This window comes from Mycteria americana, chromosome 1 (assembly GCF_035582795.1).
Source record: "Mycteria americana isolate JAX WOST 10 ecotype Jacksonville Zoo and Gardens chromosome 1, USCA_MyAme_1.0, whole genome shotgun sequence".
In the NCBI taxonomy this organism is placed as follows: domain Eukaryota; kingdom Metazoa; phylum Chordata; class Aves; order Ciconiiformes; family Ciconiidae; genus Mycteria; species Mycteria americana.
The window spans coordinates 21297519-21307599 of NC_134365.1; positions in this window are offsets into that span (position 1 = coordinate 21297519).

Here is a 10081-nt window from a genome sequence, read left to right on the forward strand (position 1 = left end):
GAATAGGCAAAGTACTTTCCAACTCCTTTTCCCCATCAGGGATGATCCAGCATGCTGATCTCTTAACAAAAACAGAAGCTATTAAAACAGCTAATATTTATGCAGTGCACTCAGTATAGCAATACATCTTTAGGATCAGATAGGCCCAGTAACTTCAATTTCCAATAAAAAAAGAAAAAAGCTTGTATGAGCTATAGAGGCCATCTGGTCATTTGTGTACTTGCCTGTGAGGAATTACTCTCCGGTTATATTGCTTAAGTGATCCTACCATCAGTCACAGAAGTCTTACAACATGCCAATTTAAGTTAATGTTGTTGCACTGGAATTCAGCTTGTGATAGAAAGATATGAAAGACGGAGCAGCATATGAAATCATATGCATTAGTGTGCAAAGTATAAAAATGACTACAAATTATAAGTATTGTCAAGAAGCTAATAATAAGTATAATAAAATCTCATTTATGATAGAAAACATGTTGGTTTATCTTTTAAGTGATTATCCACATGTGTATCTGCCCTGCAGCTGTACAAATGCTTTATAACTGGAGACAAGTTTTCCACAGACAACTTGATGGTATCCATACTCTCACATGTCTGACACACAAGTAAGTCTGGCACTTTTCCAGTTTCTTTTTTCTGCCAGGTGGACAGAAAAAAGGGACGTCCAGCATTCTGTAGCTGGACATCCCTTCAATAATGCAGTGTTCCTTACTGGTATTTGTATCATTTAACTATCTTTTTGTAGTTTAAACTCAAGCTTTATTCTCTCTAGTAAGCTCTACTTACACAACTTTTTCTTGAGATTCATCTTCCAGCTCTGCCTGCCCTGTGCATAGGGCACATTTGGTAAAAACACTCCATCCGTACGGTCTTAAACTTCACACTGATAAAAACAGGAAGTGGCAGTTCCAAAATGATTTCATTAAAAAGACAGCAGCAGCATCGCTGATTCCCACAACCTATTGACCAACAACTCATAGCACAGCCTGAATCAATCACGACAGTGTGCTATGGTGCCAGGACCTGATCTCCTGATAGGTTTGAAATGAAAAGCTTCTGATCCACTTCAGCCTAATGCAGAAAGCGCTCCCTGCTCCTCAGATTCTTTACAGAATTTCAAAGAACTGCTGAGCTTCATTTCCTGGTGCCCATACTGAAGACGGTGTCTCCACCTCAAATTACTAACATGCAGGCAGGGTTCACCAGTGTTCTAGATCCTCTCAATTATTCTCAGTAAGAAGGTATGAGGAGTTTTTCCTATGGACTGTACAGCTCTGGCACAGAATGCATGCCATTCCTTGATACAGTACTTCAGAGCAATGGCACAAAGATCAGGGCAGGCTCAACACATAGTTCAGTACTAGGACCCCACACTTTCAAATCATCTCTCATTGGCCTTATGACAGGCTACCAGATCAGAATCCTCAACCGCTCCATGTTAAGTATTAGTACGTTAGCCCGTATTATTTAAAAATGCAACAGCATGTAGTATTGTCTGGGGCATTTGACCAGTCCTCAGCACACGCTTCTACAATCTCAAAGATCTGTTTCCTTTGCCTTTTCCATCTCACAGGTGAGACCTGGTGCCTCAAAATAGTATTCTTTCTGGTTTTGGACAAGGAGGAAACAATTCTACTGGGATACCATACAATTTCAAGCAAAAAAATAACTGGCCCTCTGAACCATAGTTTTACAGCAACAGGATTCTCACCACCTTTTTTGGCACTAGCTCAACATGTGCATGGGGCTTCGGTCCCAGTACATCAGAATCTTCACCCCCCTACCTGGCAGCATCAAGTTTTTATTCAAGTTGCCACTGCTGACTCACCCTGCATGGAAGACTTCCACAGAAGGAATATCTTCTGCCTACCAGGTTTCACCTGCACTGGTTATCAAATTCTCAAGAGAAACATTTCAAAAAGGAAGGATCATGTAAACACACACAAATGCTATTTCTTTATCTATTTTGGCATCCTCCTCTCTTTCCTCACAGAATCAAACTTCACAAGACACATTTCTATGTTGCTGAAGTGTATCAACTACATAGCATCATCTTTGTTTTACAGATTAATAATGATCAACTCAGACTTGCCGCAGCACTTAAATATTGGCAGTGGTGCTGATCTTCCCTGGATAGAACTCTGTATCCCTCTCCTGGTCTTAACAGCTGGCTGGTGAAGGGACAAGCAAGAGGCAGAGCCCACCCCATACGTTCTTTAGAACCTGCAAGAATCTTTCCATTTCAAGATAGGTTTTGGACTGCCATAACATGCGTGTGTGGGTCTTCTATCACCATGACACATCCGCCTAACCTTACTAAGTTATGTGATGCCTCTGTATGATGCCTCAAGCCAATCTATCCCTATAAAGTTTTCAAGTCTGGCTTCCCCACTATATGGTTTACACCTTCAGACTCATCTATGCATGATGAATATTCCCCCCCCCTAAAATACAGTCTCATAAGATACACCATTACTATGGTCCTCACATTCTGCAAGGCGATGCTTTTTGATCTCACTTACCTCATCGGTCATGGTATACGGCACTGGCAAAGTACTCACGGGCATGACCGTGCAGGGCTGGTTCTTCTCAAAAGAAAGGCTGTTCCCAAACCTCACAGAAGCCAGAACACCATGCACTGTGGAAGAGATGCTGCAACCCTATCAAAAGGCATGTTACAGCAGTGCGCTGACAAACAAAAATGCAACTGTTTATCTTCAGTCTGTGAGGTGGTGTAGTGTCCCTCCACCTCTTCTGGCTGATCTCTGTGAACTACTATATTTAAAGACAATTCCATGTATCGGTGATCCATCTCCTAGTTATCATTGATACTTTGGCAGAAACGCTGACTTCTTTTTCATACTAGACTGAGTGGGATATATGGTCCAAAGTCCTAGATGGCAATTCCAGAATGGGGATCAACCTTTTGGCTTCAAATACGGAAGAAAAGCATTGGCCCTTTTTACCCCTACATGTTTACTGAATATCTTCCTTTTTCTCTGGTTAGGAAGAATTGTCCACATTTTCCTTTTCACTCCTCTGATCCTGAAGTTTTAGCCATATTATGACAAAAGGGTGAGTAAAGATGAAATAATATTGGTGTTCATCCATGTTCACCAACTGCTAAGGAATCAAAGTTTTTTGCTTCTTATGGCCTCACTAACTGTTACTTCCTGCACGTACCATCTTTCTCATTCTCAGAATCAAAGTGGTTCTCCATTTATAAAATTGGTAAGACCACCCTTTAGATATCCCGAACAGTTCATGTTGATCCAAACGAATGGTCTTCACTGAAATATGAGTTTTAAAACAGACTGGAGGCTGTGTCAATGCCTTTTATGGTACTGGTAAAGACGGAGCCCTTTTATCATCAGAGCTCCACCAGAACTCAAGCTACATCAGTGTGCTTGCTAAGAAATACCTCTGAGAGTTGCATCTGCTAAGCAGTCCTATGGAATGTTATCTACAGATAATACTTAAAGACCATTTGACAGAGTGGTCTTTAAGCTGTACAGCTGCTATGCAAAGGCTTTTACCCCATTTCCATTTAAGCATTTGTGGGGACTGCTTGGAGTCACCTACTGCAAGAAGAGGTATGTAGACTGTCACTTCCAGACAGAAAGATATGTTAAGCAGTTCGCTGAGATACACAATTGACAGGGACAACCGCTTCCTGCCTTACTTACCCTTCCACTATCTAGTTTGAATCCTTTAACATCACGTACCTTTGGGATTTTGCAGTTACAAGGTGCTCTCTACCATATGTGCTCATAACTGTTGCATGAGGGAAGGTGGGGCTTGAGCTCACCCCTACGGACACTGCAAAGATAAAAAAAATAATCTTTGGTATTAGGATATACATGAAACCATACGTAAACTACACTTCAACCAAAAAAAAAAAAATAATCCCCAAATTACAAAATACTGCACCAAAAGCACTAAGCTTGCCCATCTACTCACCTGTAGGTCTTCTAAATAGCAAAACTAGTATCTACTGGAGACTGTTTTATTGAGCACAAACGCTTGGAGCAGAGTTATTTGCACTCTTATGTATAACAATATTGTTGTTTACAAAAAAGCAGACAGAGCCATAAACAAGGGAACAGTATTCCCCTTCTCTCCCGCCATTGCCTCTTCCGCATTAATTATTCAATTCCTAGTGTTTACAGTTTGGCACCTTTATTATGTTCTGCACAGTAACTCCACGTGCAAAGGTCTTTATGGGAAGCTACTCTTGCCAAATGGTAGCTACCATAAAAATAACCCTTCATAAACTAGTCAACTATTTTCTGTTTAGGTCCCAGAACTGCCTCCTTGCATGATCAGATGAAAATGATTGCCAGCACAAGTGAGGCAGCAGGAAAGCAAATCCAGGGTTTGGGACTGCCCCTTCAGCATCCCTAGTTATTAGCCATCAAAAGAAGCTGCATGTTTAGAATTGGAGTGTCTGTCAATTCACAAAGCACAACCAACTGAGCCAAGTTACAGGCAAAGACAAAATGGCAGTGGTAATGGTAGGAATCAAAAAGCAAAACAATAATTACTATGTAAAAAGTTCTAAAAATATCATACTTGCATAGCAAAGAATTGCAAAACACTGTGGCTAAACAATTTATGTTGGATTTTGACTTCTTTTTTGCAACACATGCTGAGGAAACCTCAGTAGCAGATAAAGACAGAGTTTATAGAAAGTTAATGCAAGAAAAAAAGCACCTATTTGAACTGGTTTTATTTGGACTGGTTTATTTGGACTGTTTTTTGTCAAAGGCAGCCACAGCGAAAGGAAAACAAAGTGCTCTCCACACAAATATCTGATACACAATGTACTTCTCAAATCATACATAATTTTCAGTACTTTTATTTCTAATTTCTCCCTGTGGTTGTTCTCATCAGCTCTGGATTTCAGAAGATACTTCGTTTAGCACAAACTCAGGTAACTGCTTAAGCTAGCATAACCCATGTAAACAGTATTACTGCAAATACATTATTACTTTCTCTCATAACCCTTTCCTACTCCCTGATCCTTTCCTCTGCACTGGAAACAGCCTTCATCCAAGCAAAGAGAAGTTACTCACTTCCTTCATGAAGTTTAACAATATATCAAGTTTATTTTATTTATTAAATCCCTTAGAGTGACTTCTCTATTCCTAATTCCTTGCTGTCAGTATCAAAACTTGCAAGTGTAATATGTGATGAAGTATAAACTCCGAGTGAAGTTGTCTTCCTAGTTAGGTCACTCACAAACGTGTATCTCCAAGAAACGATCTCCAATGTTTACAGTGAGTTAATACTTCAGCCTTAGTATAATTAAGTTAAAATTCAATCAGCAATGAGACACAAATCCAGTCTTAATTACTTTACTACCTCTTCCTCATTCATTCTAGAGGGCAAACCTGGTCTGCAGATGATTAAGTCAGTATGCAATGTAGGAAGCTTTGCTGTTAGAATCCCTAGTCATTTACTGCAGAAGAAATCCCAAAGTAGATGGGCTCATTCAGAATTAAAACCTTGTCTCCTCACTTACATGGGGAAGGACTACAAAGCAAGGTGACATCAAAATCTGGGGAGTAAAAATAAAATGAAAAAATAAGTCAAGCAAGACTCAATACATGACATCCACAAGAAACCCCAAACAAACAAGAGAATCAGACATGGCTCATAGCTTCCTCTGTTCAGAGAAGCCCAACTTGTATGTATTATTTAACAAATAGTAATGAGGCCTACGCAGGTTTTCTTTGCTTTCTCTCAGACATGTCTACCACCTTGGCCAGTGCCTGATGCTGGCTAATAAATTTTCCAAACTCGTGCATATATAAATCAGTTCTGATATATAATATGGCTTCATAATGCAGACAGAATCTCAATAGGCTCAAAAAATGCTGGAATAGGAACCTCAAATTGAGCACTCCTGAAAGACGTATTACAGCACCATCCTCACTCCACATAAAGGATAAGTATGAATAAATCCTGTGAACATCCTATCATATGCTCAACTCCAAGTCAAAAAATCACTGACGTACGCCTCTAAATCCAGGATGATAAAGAGATTACAGCTGTGTTTGTAACAAATGAAGTAATTAATATAAAAGCACAAAGACATCATAATTTTGGCAGTGAAGTTGCTCGCTGCTTGAAGTTGCTCACAACTACTGTGTAATTGCTCATTCTTTGTTTTCTGAGCACCCAACTTGACACCTTGGATCTGATCAGCAGAGCCAAGTGCCCGCTGAAGTTAATGGGGTATGTATACTAAATATATAAGTACTCTCCTATGTTAAGTGTTCTTGGAAATCGTACCCTTGTGATACTAAATTGGACATTCAAATTTAATACTTCTGACCTTTATTTTAAGGTTTTGATCATTAAGTTGGCACTGTCTAGATAGGGTCCTGGAAGAGGCTGGAGTCTATACAAGGAGGAAAGAGAGATCATGTTATTAAATGTATTACCTCAGCGCATAAAAAGGCAGCAATTCTTTGTGCTTGACTTAAGAACTATTATTTCTCAATATAGTCTTCATGATTTCATATGGAAAATGCATCACTGAGCAGAAGTTGATAGAGGTGAAGCCAAAGGCTTGAGTGATTCAGTAAGGAAAATAATCTTATCAGAGCAGGTTTGGAGATAAATACATTAACTGCCCAATTCTGCTAAAACAAGGTAACAGAAGCAAAATGGTTAATACTCCTGACACTGGTATTATCAATATGCCATTATAACACTTAATGTTTCCAAAGGTATACAAATTCAGAAAGACAGAACTACATCAATTTATCATTGCAGCATCAATGTTATCTTTACTATCAGGAAAGAAATGGATGGAAGGAAGGAAAAAATCTGATTAGGATGAACAGCTCAGTGACTGGAGAGACTCTGGGACCATAGAACACAAAGCTCTGTCTGCAACACCTGAACATCTACCATCGTCTAATAACATGTAACATAATATTGACAGAGAACTAGGTATATTTAAGGCATATTTTAAATTCTGTCACAGTAAGAAGGGATACAAGGATCTCATCTAGTTTCCAACTGGTTTTAGGCTCTTGTTATAGCCTCCCTGGGAGCCTTCTGAGTTCAATGTGCACCCCAATATCGAGAACAACAGAGAGCTGGTTACTTACGGTTACTGCAGTGACTTTTCCTTCTTCTCTGAGCCTGTAACACCTATTCTCCAGAGAACCTGAACAGTTTCTTTGGGAGCATGCTCTCTTAGCTTTCTGATATTCTACAAAACATAATGGGGAACCAGGTACTTGCAGTTTGCTCCAGGGACTGGAATGAGAAATGACTTTTTTATATTCATTTAATATCAGATCACTTTTAATTCATGACAGGTTCAGTTAAACATGCAAATAAAGATGTTTATTCACAACACCTGAAACAGATAACAAGTGTATAAAGCCATAAATGGGGGAAAATGAAAAAAAAAAAAATTACTCTTCTGAAGTTATGTAAGTTTTGGTTTCTTCCTGTCAAGACGTCTTGCACAGACTTTCCTAATATTCATCTTGCCAAATGACTCTGTTCTTTCACATACTTACACCTCAGACTGCATGCTTGATGGAGAATCTCTGTTTTTAGACTATCACTACACCAATGCTGCTACATTCACCACAAGCTGGCAGTCTGGAGCCTTCTCTAGGAATTGCAGTTACTTTTTCTTTCCTTTGCAGTCATGTCATCAGATCACCATAATCTCGTTGTTTTATTCTTCATATTACTTGGCTGTTTGTGAGAAGACTTTCTGGCCCCAGCTTTGCTCAGATTTTTAAGACCTACTTTCTTAAGTTTCCGCTGTGTATTTGTAAAACAGAAAGAAGCTTCAGCTATTTCACTCAATCTGTGATATACATCTATAAATTATATACTGAACCATTGATTGGTTCTCAAGCCACTTAGAAGATAATTTAAAGAAATAACCAACTTTCATCAATCTCAACTTTCACTAACCCTTAAGGAAATTTTCGGAATGGTATGTATGAAAAAATGAAGAGGTACAGAGAGATGCATACAGAAAGAGCAACATGCAGTGGGAAAGCACAAAGTGAATTTCCAGTCTTTTTTAATTTACTGTACAATTTTTTACTATAAATTGGGAAACTCTTCAAATGCATAGCTGTTTCAAAAAAATAAAAAAAGCAGTTAAGAGCCAGATATTCTAGTATTATCATGCTTTCTGTGGTTGAGTGAGTGTAACTATGTAATTCCAAGTAAAATTCAACATACCTTTTACAATTTTATAGTTCTCTAAATATGCTTTATGAAATGATATGTTTCTACTTATTATTATTATTGCACGTTAAATAATCACCATAATTACATGTCAACAGACTGGTGATAGAGGCTTCTTAGTTAAGGTCTCACACCTCTATTACTGAGTCTAGTTGGCAGATGTGGACTTCATTTTTAACAAACTTCATTTTTAAGTAGTTGTATTCATATAAATGCACTTTTGTAACAGTGAAAACTGGGCAAGGCAAAGTAACTTCAACTCTAATCACTTTGGCCTCAATCATCTACAGTAGCGATTCAACTGTATAGTACAAACACACTGTAAGTTACAAAGTTATAATATGGAACTAAGAAGGACTGCCAGCACACAGTGTAATAGCTGTTTTGTTGTGATTTTGAGCAGCATGTGAATGAAAAAAAAAAAACCTGACATGAGATTTCCAAAGGAAACATTAACCATAACAGATCATTTACTTTGTTGACTGGCACCATCCATTTAGAAGACCACACCAGTACTATAGACGTACAAACATACAAATACTATAGAAGAATGTTCAATAACTCCACTATTTCAAATCAAAAAGCAATCAACCGATTTCTTCATATACTGCCACATATCCACCAAAACATTTAACTAAATCTGTTCAATTAGAAAAAAAAAGAAAAAAACAGTCAATTAACTGATGAAAACAACTCAGACCAAAAAACAAGTACTTGCTTAAGCACTATTTCTCTCTCTAAACACTATCTTAATCTAAAATTTAGCATTACTTTCTAACCAGTGCTGTCAATGTTTTTCTCCTGCTTCCATTCCCAAAGGTAAGATGCAAGTTGTTATGATCAGCGACACTGAGGTCTAAGAAGCAGAAATCTATGACTGCCACTGGTAATTTGACAAGTGTCAAAGTCTCACCAGATCATATCTTTACCCAGCTCTCTGTAGAAATGGCATTCGTTAAAAAAAAAAAAACAAACCAAAACAAAAAAACAACAAACCACCCTGCTTCACCCCTACCCCACCCGAAAAGCCTGGATCCCTCAGTCGACTTGACAACCTCAATGAATCTTTCTCAATCACAGAAGACAACCACTGACCCACAACTGAACAGCAAAACTGGAGGAGCTTTATCCAGAAAAATTCCAAGATCCCAAGCACATAGCAGGCCACCGCTTCGCTGAACCGACACAATGCATATCCTTCACCCCTGAACAGACTTCGTTGTGATGGCTACGCAGGAGATCAGATTGAAGTGTCCTATAAAGCGTCCCTTCTGAGGCAGACAGTGGCTGCAAGTACAGCGAAACAGAGCCCAGAACCAACTAGAGTGTGCATTAGACCACAAATACATATCAAGGTGGGGGTTTTTTTAATGCAAATATGCATAATAGAGATTAAAATCCTGAAAAGGTGAGGGCTGTGTTCAGGCGAGCGGCGTGCCCGCGCTCCAATGGAGCGATGCCCACGAAGGCCTCTCCTCGGGGTTTCGGCCAGGGGAGGCTGCCCGCCCTTCCTGAAGCCGGGGCTCTGCCAGCAGCCCGCTGCGAGCACGCCGCTCGCCAGCCACCAGCTCCCCGCGCTGCCCCGCCCGCCAGCCCCCGCTGCGAGGACGGGAACGGTCGCTTCGACCGCGGCCGGCCCGGGGGGAGCTCGGGGCGCCCGCCCGCGGCCTGCCGGGGAAGGCGCTGCCGGCCGGGCAGAGGCCCCGGCGGTCCTTCGAGGCCTGCGGCGCGGCCCCGTCCCCGCCGCCCTCGGAGCCCCAGGAACCGCCGCCGGCCCCCTCAGCCGCCCCGGAAACGAAGCGGGCGGAGGCGAGCGGCCGCCGCGGCTACACCTTTGCGGAGAAGGC